A 13857-nucleotide genomic window follows, 5' to 3' on the forward strand; every position below is an offset into this window, starting at 1 on the left:
GTTTTTAGTAGTTTATATGTCTGCTGAGTTCGTTTGAATACACTGTACGGTTAGTTTCGTATGTAATTTTTTGTTACGTGTTCAGGACATATTTCTAATATTGTGGCAATTTTCGCATACTCAATAATTTATTATTACTGTGTGTTTTAATAGTTTTTTAATGCGCTTTGCTGATTGTTTTATTGCAAGCGTGTTGAAGATACGCGCCAATACGCGCACATAGATTCCGTAAAGTCGTTAGACATCCATAATAGCCAACGAACGCGATCCAATCCAATCCGCAACCTTGTTTTGCCGGACGTGTTGGCCGTGTGTGTTTCACGTCTCTGTCTTGAGGTCAATTTACCGATTAGTCGTGATGCGTGGAGTTCAACTTAGTTTCAAATGTGTCCGAAAACGAAGGAAGCGACTGTGAGCCGTGGAACTACGTCGAATCTGCTCAACAGCCAAGATCATGGCACGGTCGTTTCAAAGTAAGTTCCTTTCTTTGTCCGTTAGGGCTAGATTATTCTTTTTTCCGTTCAAAATGCTTGTTATTGTCTAGATCGCTTGCTTTTACCAGTATTACTAATTGTGCGCGAATGGTGCTATGCGAGGCTGTTTTGCTTCGTTCACAAATAGGCTGTGTACTCGGTCCAGGTCCATCAATAGCGGCGGAACTTTTTGGGAGATGGGGGGGGGGACGGCGGCGCCGGCGGCGGCGGCGGGCGTGCGGACGGCCGGCCGGCCGGCCAGCCGGCCAGCCGGCGGGTGGAGGCGGAAAGGGGAGGGGGAGGGGGGGAAGTTTGATTGCCTCCCTCCACCGTATTGTTCACTGGTAAACTAGGATGTCTGGAAGAGCGCGGTGCCCCCCCCCCCCCCCCCCCCCCCCCCAACAAAAAAAATAAAGCACTCAACTCAGCGCGGTGCCCCTCTATCGTCTAAGCTCTCGGTTAGACACTACGGGTGGATTCCGTGTGCGTATTTGCGTCCGGAGAGCTGAGCCAGGCAAAAGGCAGAGGAGGATCGAGCGAGTCCGTAGCTTCCGCCGCGCAGTCGTCTGCAAACGGCTTTATTTTCGTGACTCGTTATCAGAAAAGAATTGTCAAAAATTGGTGCCGCGATGAATTCATCCCATGGTGATTTGCATAGCATACCGCTCCTGATCGCAAAACTTTGTGCCCACGAAATAATTTTTTGATGCCGCTTCTGGGGAAATTTACAAGCATGTCCTGGATTAAGGTAGTGTCTCGCCAGTTTATGAGAGGTATATTTAGTTCAGTGTAAGTATATAGTGTTAGACATGCCTCACCCAATCCCGGTATTTTTTCGTTTGGTACTGCCTTGAGCGAATGGTGTAGGTTGTAATTGTTTTTAGTTGTTGCATGATTGTAGTAAGGTGGTGAGCTTTACTAATTGAACAGCTTGAAAAACAGTTCACCACAAAAGGCAAGGAGACAAGCAGAGTTACGTGTAAACCATACGCAAGCGCAGACTCTCGACTCGCATGAACAGAGAAGGAAAAAATAAAGAATGCGGAAGGAGCTCAAGCACAGGCCCAAGTGGAATGCGCCGATTCACCCATTAGCAAGAGCAGATTTTAAAACCATAATTTCCTTGTCTGTTAAGGCAACAGATTGATGGCCAATACATAAAGACAGCTTAATCTCTCTCTAAAGTCTACGATGAATTGTCACCTACTTATGCACTATTTACACTGCTCATGTGTCATCCTTATAGCCTCGTCCCACTAGAGCGACAGACAGCAACAAACGACAGCGACACACGACGAGCGACACACGACGCACGCTGTCCCACCTGGCGGACACGACGCAGGACACGGGGACGAGGAAACTTCTTTCCTAGTGGGATTGGAGTTGTCAACAAAACACTTCAAAATACACAGATAAACAGTCTGGCGATGCAGTTTTCATATTTTGCTCTTTGGGCATTAAATGCGCCGACAAACACGGTGAAAGTGGAGACAATTACTTTGTTTCTTGATTAAAGCTTCCGCTTCTCTTCATTTGCCGTTGGCGACTTTCCACAAACAGTCGTGATAATTGACACCAAACCTTTTCTGAACTAGAATACCCGAATCGTTCCTTTTTTTTTGGGGGGGTCGTTCGAGGAATTCTAAGTTAGCACCAAGGAATTTCACCCTGATTTTGAGGATGTTTAAAACTTCATATCCGAATGATCGAGGGCAGGCGTTTTATGGGGGACAATACGGCATCCCGATCATCACAGAACGTGATGACAAGTCTCGTCTGCCGGAATGGCTTGCCGCGGAACGTCGTGTCCTACTTCGTGGTGAGCGGTCTTTGGTCAGTCCTCGAACATGGGTGTATCCATCCTGATTTAGGGGCGTAGACCTCGGCATCTTGAAGCACCAAATCGCGCACAAAGTTTTTGCAAGCAAAACCAGCCACAGACAAGCCTTTCGCAACATGACTGCCCAGCGCCAGCAAGCAAAGCCGCGCCCGCGACCACTATGAGCAATCGAGGGACTGGAACTGCGGGAACGGGGAGATGCCGCCAAGGGCTTCTCTAAAGGTCGAGCGGTGGAGCAAGCCACGGGAGGAAGGGTGGAAAGAGAGGCAACAGAGGGCACAAGCGGGCGAGGAGGATAAGTTTGTATCCGACAGATGTTCCTCGGTGGGACTGCTTGCTGCGCTTCAAGTCCAACAACAGACAAGAACTCGTCCGTCGTCGATGGTTTGTCGGCGATTGTCGCGGGTGTTGGCCGTTGCAGTGGGACAGCATCGGCGACACGGAACTTTGTGGTGTCGTCGGACAAAAATCGGTGTTTGTCACTCTAGTGGGACGAGGCTTTCAGAGAAAACGTGAATAATTAGCAGATACTGTGAAAAACATACAAGGGAATTATTTTAGGCCTTTATTATTCATAGTATGGGCCACCAATGTGTTCGCACATCCGTCTGTTACCTGAGCTGCCAAGAAAATCGTGTTTACAGTCTTATGCATATGGGTGGGAGTCAGCACGTTCCACTTGGACCTGTTCGAACTTTTGCTAAAGCTCGTTCCGCATTCTTTATTTTTTTTCTTCTCCAATTTGTGAGTTGGGAGTCTACACTCGTATGTAGTGTATGTATTCCTCTCCTTTATTCCTTGTTTTTTGTCTGTTATTTTTCAGGATGTTCAATCAGAATGAACTCACCACCTTATTACATGGAAAGGCTGTTGTTAATTCCAAAGTGTCTGTAAAACAATCTACCTGACATCTTTTGCTCACGCCCGGTTTCTGAAGCTCACGTTCTCCGAACACAGCCTTTCTGATTTCTCTGATTCTTTTTCTTTTTTCTTTTATGCTCAATAGATCAAGTTGTGAGTGTGCACCAGTCTGCGTCCTCTGTGTTCCTGTCCTTTTGTCCTTGTCTTTTTGTGCACTTTTTTCAAGTTGGTCCATGATATTTTTTATCGTATATTCTAATCTGTGTTTTCATCTTTATACTTGCTGCAGTCCTTACCAAGTAGAAGTTGGCATTCACTTTCACCATCCTGATGTGAGTGTCCTGAGGCGACACAGAATGACAGCTTCCTCTGCTGAAGGCCAGGCTTGATGGAAGACTGCCAAGGCTGTTCATGGTAAGGTGCTCTATATATTGAGCAATATAATAGCAACTTATTGCTGATAGGATTGTTTTTAACGCAGACTGTGTTTATGGACTGGCCTTTAGCAATTCCGATGCCACTCACGTGGAATGAAACACTCTAGGGGAATTGCGCATCCCATTCGTAAGGGGAATGCTGAGTTTACAACAGAAGTGCGTCTCAACTTGCTGCCAGTATTGCTGTGTGTGTTGTGTTTGTATTTTTATTTGTTTGTTTAATGTTCCCAATAATGGCCTTCCCATTGGAAGTGGCAACACGCAAACAGAAATGGACGGCAAGAGAGGTGAACAGCGCCACTCACGCCGTTCGCCACCGCACCCATTGGTTTTCGGAGAGGTTTGCAGTATTGGTCTCTATGGTATTTGGTCATATATCGCACATGAACACAACCAGGGCACTGTGCCTACAATTCAGCACTCGCAAGATTTGCGTGAATACACCGTGCAGCTGGTCGCACTTTCAGAGTAATTTTAATGTTGCAAAAATGAATAATGACATTGGCATATTTCTCGTGCCAAATCCTTCATGCCTGTTCCGAACTCTGATCTCCACGAGATCACAGTAGAGTCGTTTCTGTTGTACAGTAAAACCTCGTTAATTCAACCCCCGCTAATTCGGATAATTTGAACTGTCGATCCGGTCCCGTCAAACATATGTATTAGTCAATGGCAGCAAACGCTCATTAATTCGGAGGGAACGCGGCGCACTATGGTTAATTCGGACAAATTCGGCAGGTGGTGCTAGCTACCGTCTGTTCCAAAGGGTATGACCGCTATCCATCCGAAGTGCGCACATGGTTTTTCCGGTTTTCCCATGGTTCTTCGCTCTTTCGGTTCTCCGTGTTTCGCACCAGTTTTGCTCTGGATCGCCGTGCTTCAGCGCGTTACTCTCCTGGCATGGAAGCAGCAGAAGCATTGCTGCAACGGAAAAAGGGTAGCACAGGTGACCGACGACCGGAATGGCAAAATCGCGACACGCGGGGCTATTGTTCCCGAGCGTGCCAATAGCAAGAGTGACAGTCACGTTTTATGCCTCAACGCGGGGATCCTAAAGCCCGCCATTTTAACAACTATCCTATCCCTCAATTTTTCGCTGGCCACCCCTGCATTGAAAAATGCAACGTGACTGGCACTCTTGCTATCGGCGCTCGGGGAAAATAGCGCCGGCTGTCGCGATTTCGCCGCTCCGATTACTGGTCAGTTTTGCTACTCGTTTTCCGTTGCAGCTGTACTAGGCTAAGAATTTAGCAACGAAAGTGGAAATACTGAGGGCCTTGGAGGGCGGCGTCTCTCGACAAGTGATGGAAGGTTGCGACGTCAAGAGAAACACTTTGGCTACATACGTAAAAATTGTGGCCGATATCCTACAGGCTTTCGAGAGCGAGAAGTTCAACACGAAAAGAAAGCGGCCTTGGAAGGTGGTGCACCCGAAACTAGAAGAGGCCTTGCTGTACTACATTGTCAGCGCACGGGATGCGTAGCTCCGACAGTGCGAGTGCGGTGGAGCACTCGACCGCGCTAAGGAAAGTTGCCGTCTCCGCCCAAGCGTCGTCCAGAAAGCAGGCGGTAATAACAGATTTCTTCTCAAAATGAAGGAAACGTTTTCGCGCAGCTTTCTTTGTTCTTTCGATATTTCGACCTTCGGATAATTCAGACATTTTTGCCGGTCCCATGAGATCCAAATTAACGAGGTTTTACTGTAGTGGCACGGCAGACTCTATACTTGTTTTGCTTCAATCTTTGTAAGGGGGATGCTGTAATCCAATTCTACTCATCCCTGGTGTACTAGATAGCACCATATTTGCAGAGATAGTCTTCAGATTTTGTAGTTCCATCGAAATATATTTCAGCTTATAAAATATTTGTTATTTAGCTTGTAAATTTTCAAGCAGATCTAGATTGAAGGCAGCAAATATCTTACCTGCAGTCATGGTATGTGTCCGAAGTATATTGCATTAACATAATTGACCCAACCTCTGATTTTTGTTTTCAGTGCCTCTAGCGAATTGTGGATGCTAGGATTGCTTTTGTTTGTTTCACATTATCTACAACACTTTTTTCACCTTTATACTCAGTGCAGCCCTTGCCGAACGGAAGCTAGCATCGACTAGGCCAATTTGTTCCTGCATCACCAGCCGACCCGAGGATCAGGTCCATGGCAGTCTGCAAAGGTTGTTGATGGTAAGCTGCTTTATATATACAGCTGTGTAATAGCAGCTTGTCCTGGATGACAATTTGAAATGCGTGTTTATGTTTTAGAAAGTGAAATTCGCATGGGCATACTTGCAACGTGAAAGCTTACCAAGCTTGTTCTGATCTTTCATCCTTTTGAGATTTCAGTACAGCCGTTTCTGCTGCACACATACTGCCTACTTCGGCCAGGTAGAGACTTGATACATATGAAGGTAAGCAGGCGATTATCAACTGCTCAGTGCTGTCCGTGGTGACGTTCTCTCCTTATCAGATGACTTACCATGCTTGGTTCGCAAGGCATTTTAAAAGGAGAGCAAGTCCGCTGGTGCATGATGCTCCCAGTACTGAGCAGTCGATGATTGCTTGTTCACACTCGTAGAGATCACGACTGTACTTCAAGCTCGGCAAGTGTGACACTTATGTGATTCAGCCTAGCTGTGGTGTGCTGAGCGGTATATGTAGAGCTAGTTTACTTGAGCACACACAGTGGCTGTGCGGTATAAATAGCGCCCAATTGGCAACTTTAATGCAGTCTCGTGTAGTTCCATTGATGTTTTCTTTTGGCGTGCATGATATGTGTTCACACTTTTTTTTTTCCTCGCTTAGCGACAGTCCTAGCTGTCTGCAGAGAGTAAGTGTGAAACATGCCAACAAGCCTCTAAAGCAGTATGCAGTGCAATTTTGGTCTATTGTGCAAGCGAGGAAGAAAACTGCTCGTTTGGCTGTTGAGGCTGCGACATTGACATTAGATAGTTTTATCTGAGCATTGTTACGACCCGCTCCACTCAAAAGGAAAGCACCTGCATGCTCACAATGCTCAGTCAGCAACGACCAGTCGGAGCGCAGATGCCGATGGGGCAGACAACTCCTGCACCCCGATGACCTCTGCCGACTGAGCGTTACGTGTGTGCCTGGTTACTTTCCTGCTCAGTGGCTGAGCGGAGCGGCCCGTAAAAAGCGTTCAGCTAAAACTTTTTCTGATAGGGGGTGGCTGACACATAGATATTTCAGGCAGAAGTATGGCCGACATTGGCTCACATCAATTCTCAGTATGAGCAGCTCTCATCGCAATACGGAAATTATGATTCAAACTTCCTCTACCCCTTTCTGAAGGTTTTGAAGGTGCTCCTAGCAGTATTGTTGGGCTAGACATAATCATACCCAGATCCACTCCAATAAATTCTAAGAGGATGAAGTCAGTTGCCACATAGCTTGTGCAAAGCTAAATCTGGAACTCACTCCTCCTTCCTGTTTTTCACTGTATTGAGAACCTTGTCTCAGTATGTGATGGGTCTGTGAAGAAAATTGACCAGATAAGCAATATTACTCAGAAAATAGATGTCCCATACATATTAACCTGCACCTACCAGCCACTGTACACCACCTCACTACTGATTTGTTATCTTTCTATTGATTTGCCTGAACTGTTCGCACCTGTAGATATTAATGATGATCACGAGGGAATGTTTCTTGTCATATGATGTCATATGCTTAAAGTAAGTGAGGCTTGCGGGCGTTTTCAAGGGCTATGGGGCATGCCGATGGTAAACACTCAATGTGAGTTTATGGTAGACGCTAATAATATATACTAGTTTCTGGGTAAGTCGCTATTTTTTATTTGGTGAAGTCTGCAGATGAGTTTTAGTCAGGTTGCCATTATGTGGGAACACAGGGGCCATACTCTGCAATATATTATATGTTTACATGTGTCTACCCAATCTCATTAGTATGTGTACAACAATGAGCTGTATTCGCGACTCCAACGATCTATAGGGGGCGCCACCACCAAACAAACATGGCGGCTGGGAACAGGTCGCGTCGGCTCGGCCGGGCCGCCTGAACGGGTAGCGCATTCAATTTAACAGATTTTCTTTTGTTTAATGCCCTATTTTATAGGTATTTCAACTGCGACGGTTAAGTGTAGCCGGTGCAGATAAACTTGCAGAGCATAGTTTTGTTTTCCCGGTGCTTTTTGTTCTTTTCATGTCAAACTTTTGTTTCAGAGGTTTCGTTCATTACCGAAACTATGGGCTCCAAAGAGACGGTAATAGACTCTAATCAGTTTTGATCAGGTAAGGAAAGCAGCGATGACTACAGAATTGTTCCACCGACAGTAATTTTCAACTACCTCGCATCACTCGACCATACGACTTATCTGTCGGCGAAATCGAGCTTTTGTGCGTATTAAGAAACAGCTCCAGTCGTCTGCTCGATCAGCAACACAGGCTGCAGGAAAATTACGAAAATTAAGCAAGCGCTTCTTGAGCCAAGCTTGAGCTTCTTGAGCCCCACTAAGCAGCTGATACTCGTATTTCAACTCGGGTTTTAGTGACAATCGAAGTCATTTTGACGAATGTGCAGGTTATGCATTATATTATGTACCATGTCCCACTAAAGGGATATTAGTATATTATTTGGGCTGAAATATGAGCTTACTTGACAAGCTATTAGGTGAACTGCTGAATCAAAGTATATTTGACAGACGGAGAGATACTACCTAAACTCAGCCATATGGTTCTAGCCGGCAGCACGGAGATGATTGCGGACAAATTTGAAGAGAGTCTTCATCGGAGATTCACGCAGAACCCCTCTGCATTAAACTTGACTTCAAATCCTGAATGGAGAAGGAGAGTATCTTTTGTGGCCGGACAACCTGAGCAATGTAGACGAATATTGCTGCTGGCTTCAACGAGGGTATATTATAAATATTGGAGGCGCAATAGATCATAATGTCGTGACAGCTTCTAACTTTGCGAGACGCGTCCCCCATTTTTTGAAAGCAGACAATATCCCTCATTAATCGTATGCAGCGAGGAGGTTTTCGAGAATCAAGTAGATGCGAAATCAGCCCAACTTTTTCGGTGTGGTCCAGAGGCTTTTTCGGTGAAAAGCTGCCAAGATGAATAGCCAATGCACCGACCAGCGTGGGTGGCTCAATCTTGACGCTAATCAAACACAGCCAAATTCAAGAAAAGCAGCTATTGAACCTTCCCATTCACTTGACTGCAGCATTGGGGTTCCCTCCAGTGAAACACCTCGTCTGTTTTACATACCACTTATCAATTACCGAGTAGTTGTCACTTTGAATGTCATTCGAGCCAGAGAAGAAATCAAAACGTTTTTCCTTGATTCCTCCCCATCCAAGAAATTGAAAGCACGCGATTGTGTGTTGTGGAGTAAACAGGCTTTCAAACACGTGATAGAAAGAAACAATTTACTGAGGCTTCATCACACTGATGAACACTCAGGCAAACTTGAGAAATATTCAGACCTTCATCAAATTACATTGTTTGCCACCGCGTCGACAACACGTGTCCGCGAAAGCCGCCAGAGACGTGGAGAGGCGCAGAGCGACCTGTTCTGGCTGGTTCCTGGTTTTCCCGCTTGGTGCTGTCCGTTTTGCTAGGGTCGCGAATATGTCAAGGATATGATTTGTCATTGTCTCAGTAAGACTAATGAATCGCTATATTTACCTAAAAATGCTGGATCTCTCGCACCTATCGGGACGAACGGCAATGTTAAACTACATGCCAACTACTCCGGCGAGTTTGCCCGTCTCTCGACATGCCCTTTTGAATTAAAGTAGATGATTTCCACGAGCCTTTCTTTGAAGTGGGCCTTCTTCATGCAAATAGCTAACCTTGATTATGAGATAACTGGGCCATTTTTGCCGCTTGGTTATCCAGTGTGTTGTAACAGGTGTCCCTTTGGGCAATCAAAGTATTTTTGTTTTGATATAGTTTCCAGATTGAAAATGAAATGAAGACAATTAACGCATTGGTTACAAAAAGTTTTTCTTTTACATGGGCTTCTTGTCTCATGCCTCTGGTTTTCTGGCCACTTGATTAGCTTGGTTTATCTTTTTAGAGGTGATACTTACTTAGTTTTTGTGCTTTTGTTTTGGGTGTTTTTCAGGCTGATTTTCTTTTTTTTTGTTCTCAATAGTGTGTATATATTGCGCCGTTGAGTTCAATGAAAATTTAGTTTCGAGTCAGCGCTCTGTCCGTGTCCTTTACCCTGTCCGTCGTCCTTTTCGCTGTTTTAACCTTTTAAGCGCTTGCCCAGTTTGGAATTTCTGGATTATCATGTGCAGCTGGTATTGATTTACCCTGTCATTTTACTGTGCTGTTGATTCTCTTTGCAGGTGCTCTAATGAAGGACTCCCCTTCCTGGGTGCATGGTCGACTTGCATCACAAGCTGCATGAAAAGTGTGAAGAACATTTCCTAGGCCCGTGACATGCAGCCTCTTTCATCCAGCGCACTCCTCTAGCGACAAGCCCATGATGACCAGCCAAGCTGTAGCTTCACTGGAGCTGACAATAAACAATTACGGTAACAATTTTGTATGTTTTATTTGCTATCATGTGTATGAGCGACAGATGGCTGTGGCAGCCGCTTTACCAATAAGGTGTATACCTATGCCAGAAATTTACTTTCATGTACAGTGCAACATAATTGTTTACACTCATTTGTTGTTAAAATTATTCTTCTTATGAACTACATCATTTCTATTCAGGTGTAAATTGCACACAAAACCACATGTTAGGCTGTATGACAAGACCGGGAACTGTACGATTTTAGCCCGCTAGCCTGGGGTCTTGCTGGTATCTTGCGGTACTGCTGGTAGTGCACCGGGGACTTGTGCTGGCAGCAGCCCGGGAACTCGCTGGGACAAAACAAGCCCGGGAACTGTATGGCTTGAGGCCGCTAGCCTGGGGTCTTGCTGGTATCTTGCCGCGTTACTGGTACTACGCTGGGGATTTGTGCTGGCAGCATCCCGGGAACTGTATGGCTTGAGGCCGCTAGCCTGGGGTCTTGCTGGTATCTTACCGCGTTACTGGTACTACGCTGGGGATTTGTGCTGGCAGCAGCCCGGGAACTCGCTGGGACAAAACAAGCCCGGGGACTCTATGGCTTGAGGCCGCTAGCCTGGGGTCTTGCTGGTATCTTACCGCGTTACTGGTACTACGCTGGGGATTTGTGCTGGCAGCATCCCGGGAACTCGCTGGGACGCCCAGTGCCGGGCGTCCCAGTCACCGGCCAGTGACTGGCAATCTCACTGGCCCGTTGTCGCCCCGCGGTGCGTTTCCAGCGTCGCCCCAGTAGGATCTTACCGGCAGACCGGTACCGCCCCAGTCCCAAACCGGCGAGTTGTGCTACTTGGGGAGGCGTTCAGTTTGCTTATCGAAGCTAGGTTCCACCCTGGAACGTACGCGGCGAACCAAGGAATAATCAGACTACGGCATTTCTCTGGCTAGATGGCGTCAAAGCAGAAACACTTGGCCCGAACTCCTTGGAGCAAAGCTTTATTAGGCCCAAGTTCGGCCAACAAGATTGTCAAACGTGAGTCAAGTTTGGGTTTTATCTGGCTTATTGTCTTGGTCAGCTACGTTTTAACCAGGAACAACAAGCCGGTCGAACAATCTCTCCACGTGATTAGGAACAAGCTTACAGCAAGCTTACATGTATTTGTGCTTTTGCTCTCCTCGAATGTAGGCCCCTTATAAGCTCTGCGGGTAAGCCTACAGATCCTTCGCCAGGCGTCCCACTCCGTTCTATTTACGCCGAGACTACTGATATGTCCCTAAGTGGTGTCTCGACAAACTAATCAAGGTACGTTGCTACAGCTAAGGGTCCCGACGCAACTCCAATCCTGATTGCGGCCTCTCGCCTGCGCGGGCCGGAAGGATCTCGGTCCCCGCTAGGGGTGCACGAGTACAGTTTGAATTGAAATAAAACAGTGCGATTTCTAGCTTCAACTGTGTAATGAATACTGGCCTTCAATATGTTTTCTTTTTATTTCTGTGCTGCGAAGGTCTAGATTGACGCGGACCTGTTTGATTGGAACCACGCCCTATGCGCCCGTAGTTTTTTCAGTTTACTTTTGCAAGGTAATCAAACGGGGAATTTTGCAGTTTTAATATCAGACAGCATGCAGTTAGTCTGCCTCAAAGAACGTCGAATACATTCGGTATTGATGGGGAATTTGGATGTTGCAGAACGTGTGTTAACCTGGGGTGTTCAAGATGCGTATCGCAGTAGCGATTATAGGAGAGTTCAGAACAGTACACATATGGTCGTTTTCCCACCAAGGAAAAATAAAGTTTTGTGTATTATTGCTGCACTGCGCGAAGTAGTTCTTAGATTTTATTGTCGGAGGAAGAAACGAAGATTTCGGCGTTTTGAACATGTACGCAAGCTTATTTGAAGCATTAAACACCACAAACATATCGTAGCGCAAGACAACTTTCTTAAGATTTTGCGTGACTCTGTGCATCTACGGGATTTACCCCGGTGTCGTCGTCGTAATCCTGCCGCGCGGCTGATTCTGTAATCTTTTAATCTTCCGTACCAGGCTCTCTGCCACCTCGACCAGAGTACCAGGGGGAAACCCGGTCTCTCAAGCCTCGCAACCTGTTTACAGAAAATTTCTTGTGCACTATGCCTGCAGGATTTTTTAAGGACCGCCTCTGGACACGTAGAGGCAATGCCTCTTTTCAGAACTTTTGAATGAGCAGAGCTATACGAGAAAATGACCTTTTTTGACCTTGGCTGGTACCTCCAGCAAATGCGGTCCCTCTGGACTCTTAGCTGAAGGTCCAGGAACTGCAACTGTCCCTCCCTTCGCTTCTCATGCGTAAAGTTTACGCCACTGCCACATGTCTTAAACCCACCTCCAACACTTCCGCCACTTCACATTCTAGTGCGTCAGCTTGATTACTCAAAATCAGAAAATTATCCACCAATCTGAATATTTTGAGCCTTCTAGAGACCCGCAGTTTCTTTACGACGGCTTTTCCGCACGCACTGAGAAACATTTTGCACAAAACAGGTGACACAAGAGCCAAAACAAATGCCCCTCTTTTGCCCAAAGTTATTCCCGACCAAAGAAACAAATGTAGGCTTTAAGTAATATCTGAGAACCTCAAGAAAATAGTCAACGTTTATTCCACAGGAACTCTGGAACGGAAGAATACCGTTCTTGTCAATGCATTCTCTCACAGACGAAAATAAGTGGTCGTTAAGAACTGAATAAAAAAGGTCTTAGACGTCGACAAAAAAAAAAAAAAGCACTTCGCATTCCTTGAGCACCCTCTCTAAAAAATTCCATTATGCATTCAACCTTTTGCACCATAAACGGGTGACAGCCCAAATCGAGGGCTGTCAAATGTTCACTGATGAGGGAGGCGACGTGATATTGCCATGAATTTCTTTCGGTAAAAAAAACCCTGAAGGGGACTCCCACTTTATGGGTTTTTGCCGTGAAGAACATGTCCAGTTGCAGTTTCTTGCTGGCTTCGACACTTTGTAGCAATCCGGGAAGTTCCATCGCTCTGCACATCTCCATAGCACGGGCTTTCACTTTTTTTAAATATGGTGGACTCACTTGATTGAAGTTCTTCCCTATAGCTTCCTTTCCCGTGGTGCCGTAGAGGGCATCTGGCAGGACTACGAAGCCTCCCTGTGTTGGAAAATGACTAGTGGAGGGCGATCTTGCCTCCCGCCAGTGACATTTTTCGGTGACCGAGATTGTGTCTGGGACTGAGGACTAAGGAGAAGTGTTGGTGGCGCGAGGACAGGCATTTTGGTTTTGGAACGACGAGGAAGCAGGGCGATTGTCAGGATGGATTTTACCGCGGTCATGTAAATATTAAAATAAGTCCTTTTTATAAGTCAGTTCGTGGCGACTCATTACGCAAAAGGTGGTGCCGAAGCCCATGTCCGCTGTGAGCAGTTCAGGTTGTTGTCCAAGTCAAAAATCAACAAGACTGCTGGTCTTGAAGCATTTTGTCGTTCGACCAAGAGAGCGCTGGAGGACCTCGATGCCTGTAGTGACGACGGCGTTAAATAGTAGCAGAGTATTTTTCTTCGCCGCTTCTATGGCCATATCTTGGCTCGCCATATAGTTGTCAAAGTGCCAGACTTGAGACAGTATACACCTAAGAATCAGCAGTGAAGTCAAAATTTGTCACTTCGGCAATTTAGTACCAAAGCTGCCGCATGAAAACGAAACAACCAGAAGGGAAACATAATTATGACGCTTGTTTG

The 13857-nt window shown here is 46.2% G+C and overlaps 1 long non-coding RNA gene across 1 annotated transcript; it reads left to right on the top strand.

The window, feature by feature from the left end:
* Positions 1-275: 275 nt before the first annotated feature.
* On the top strand, positions 276-10147 carry LOC121833461. The gene is made up of 3 exons (XR_006076723.1): positions 276-473; positions 3464-3588; positions 5690-10147. It is a non-coding gene; the product is annotated as an uncharacterized LOC121833461 (long non-coding RNA).
* Positions 10148-13857: the final 3710 nt, after the last annotated feature.

This window comes from Ixodes scapularis, unplaced genomic scaffold, assembly GCF_016920785.2.
Source record: "Ixodes scapularis isolate PalLabHiFi unplaced genomic scaffold, ASM1692078v2 PGA_scaffold8__174_contigs__length_109621045, whole genome shotgun sequence".
Classification (NCBI taxonomy): domain Eukaryota; kingdom Metazoa; phylum Arthropoda; class Arachnida; order Ixodida; family Ixodidae; genus Ixodes; species Ixodes scapularis.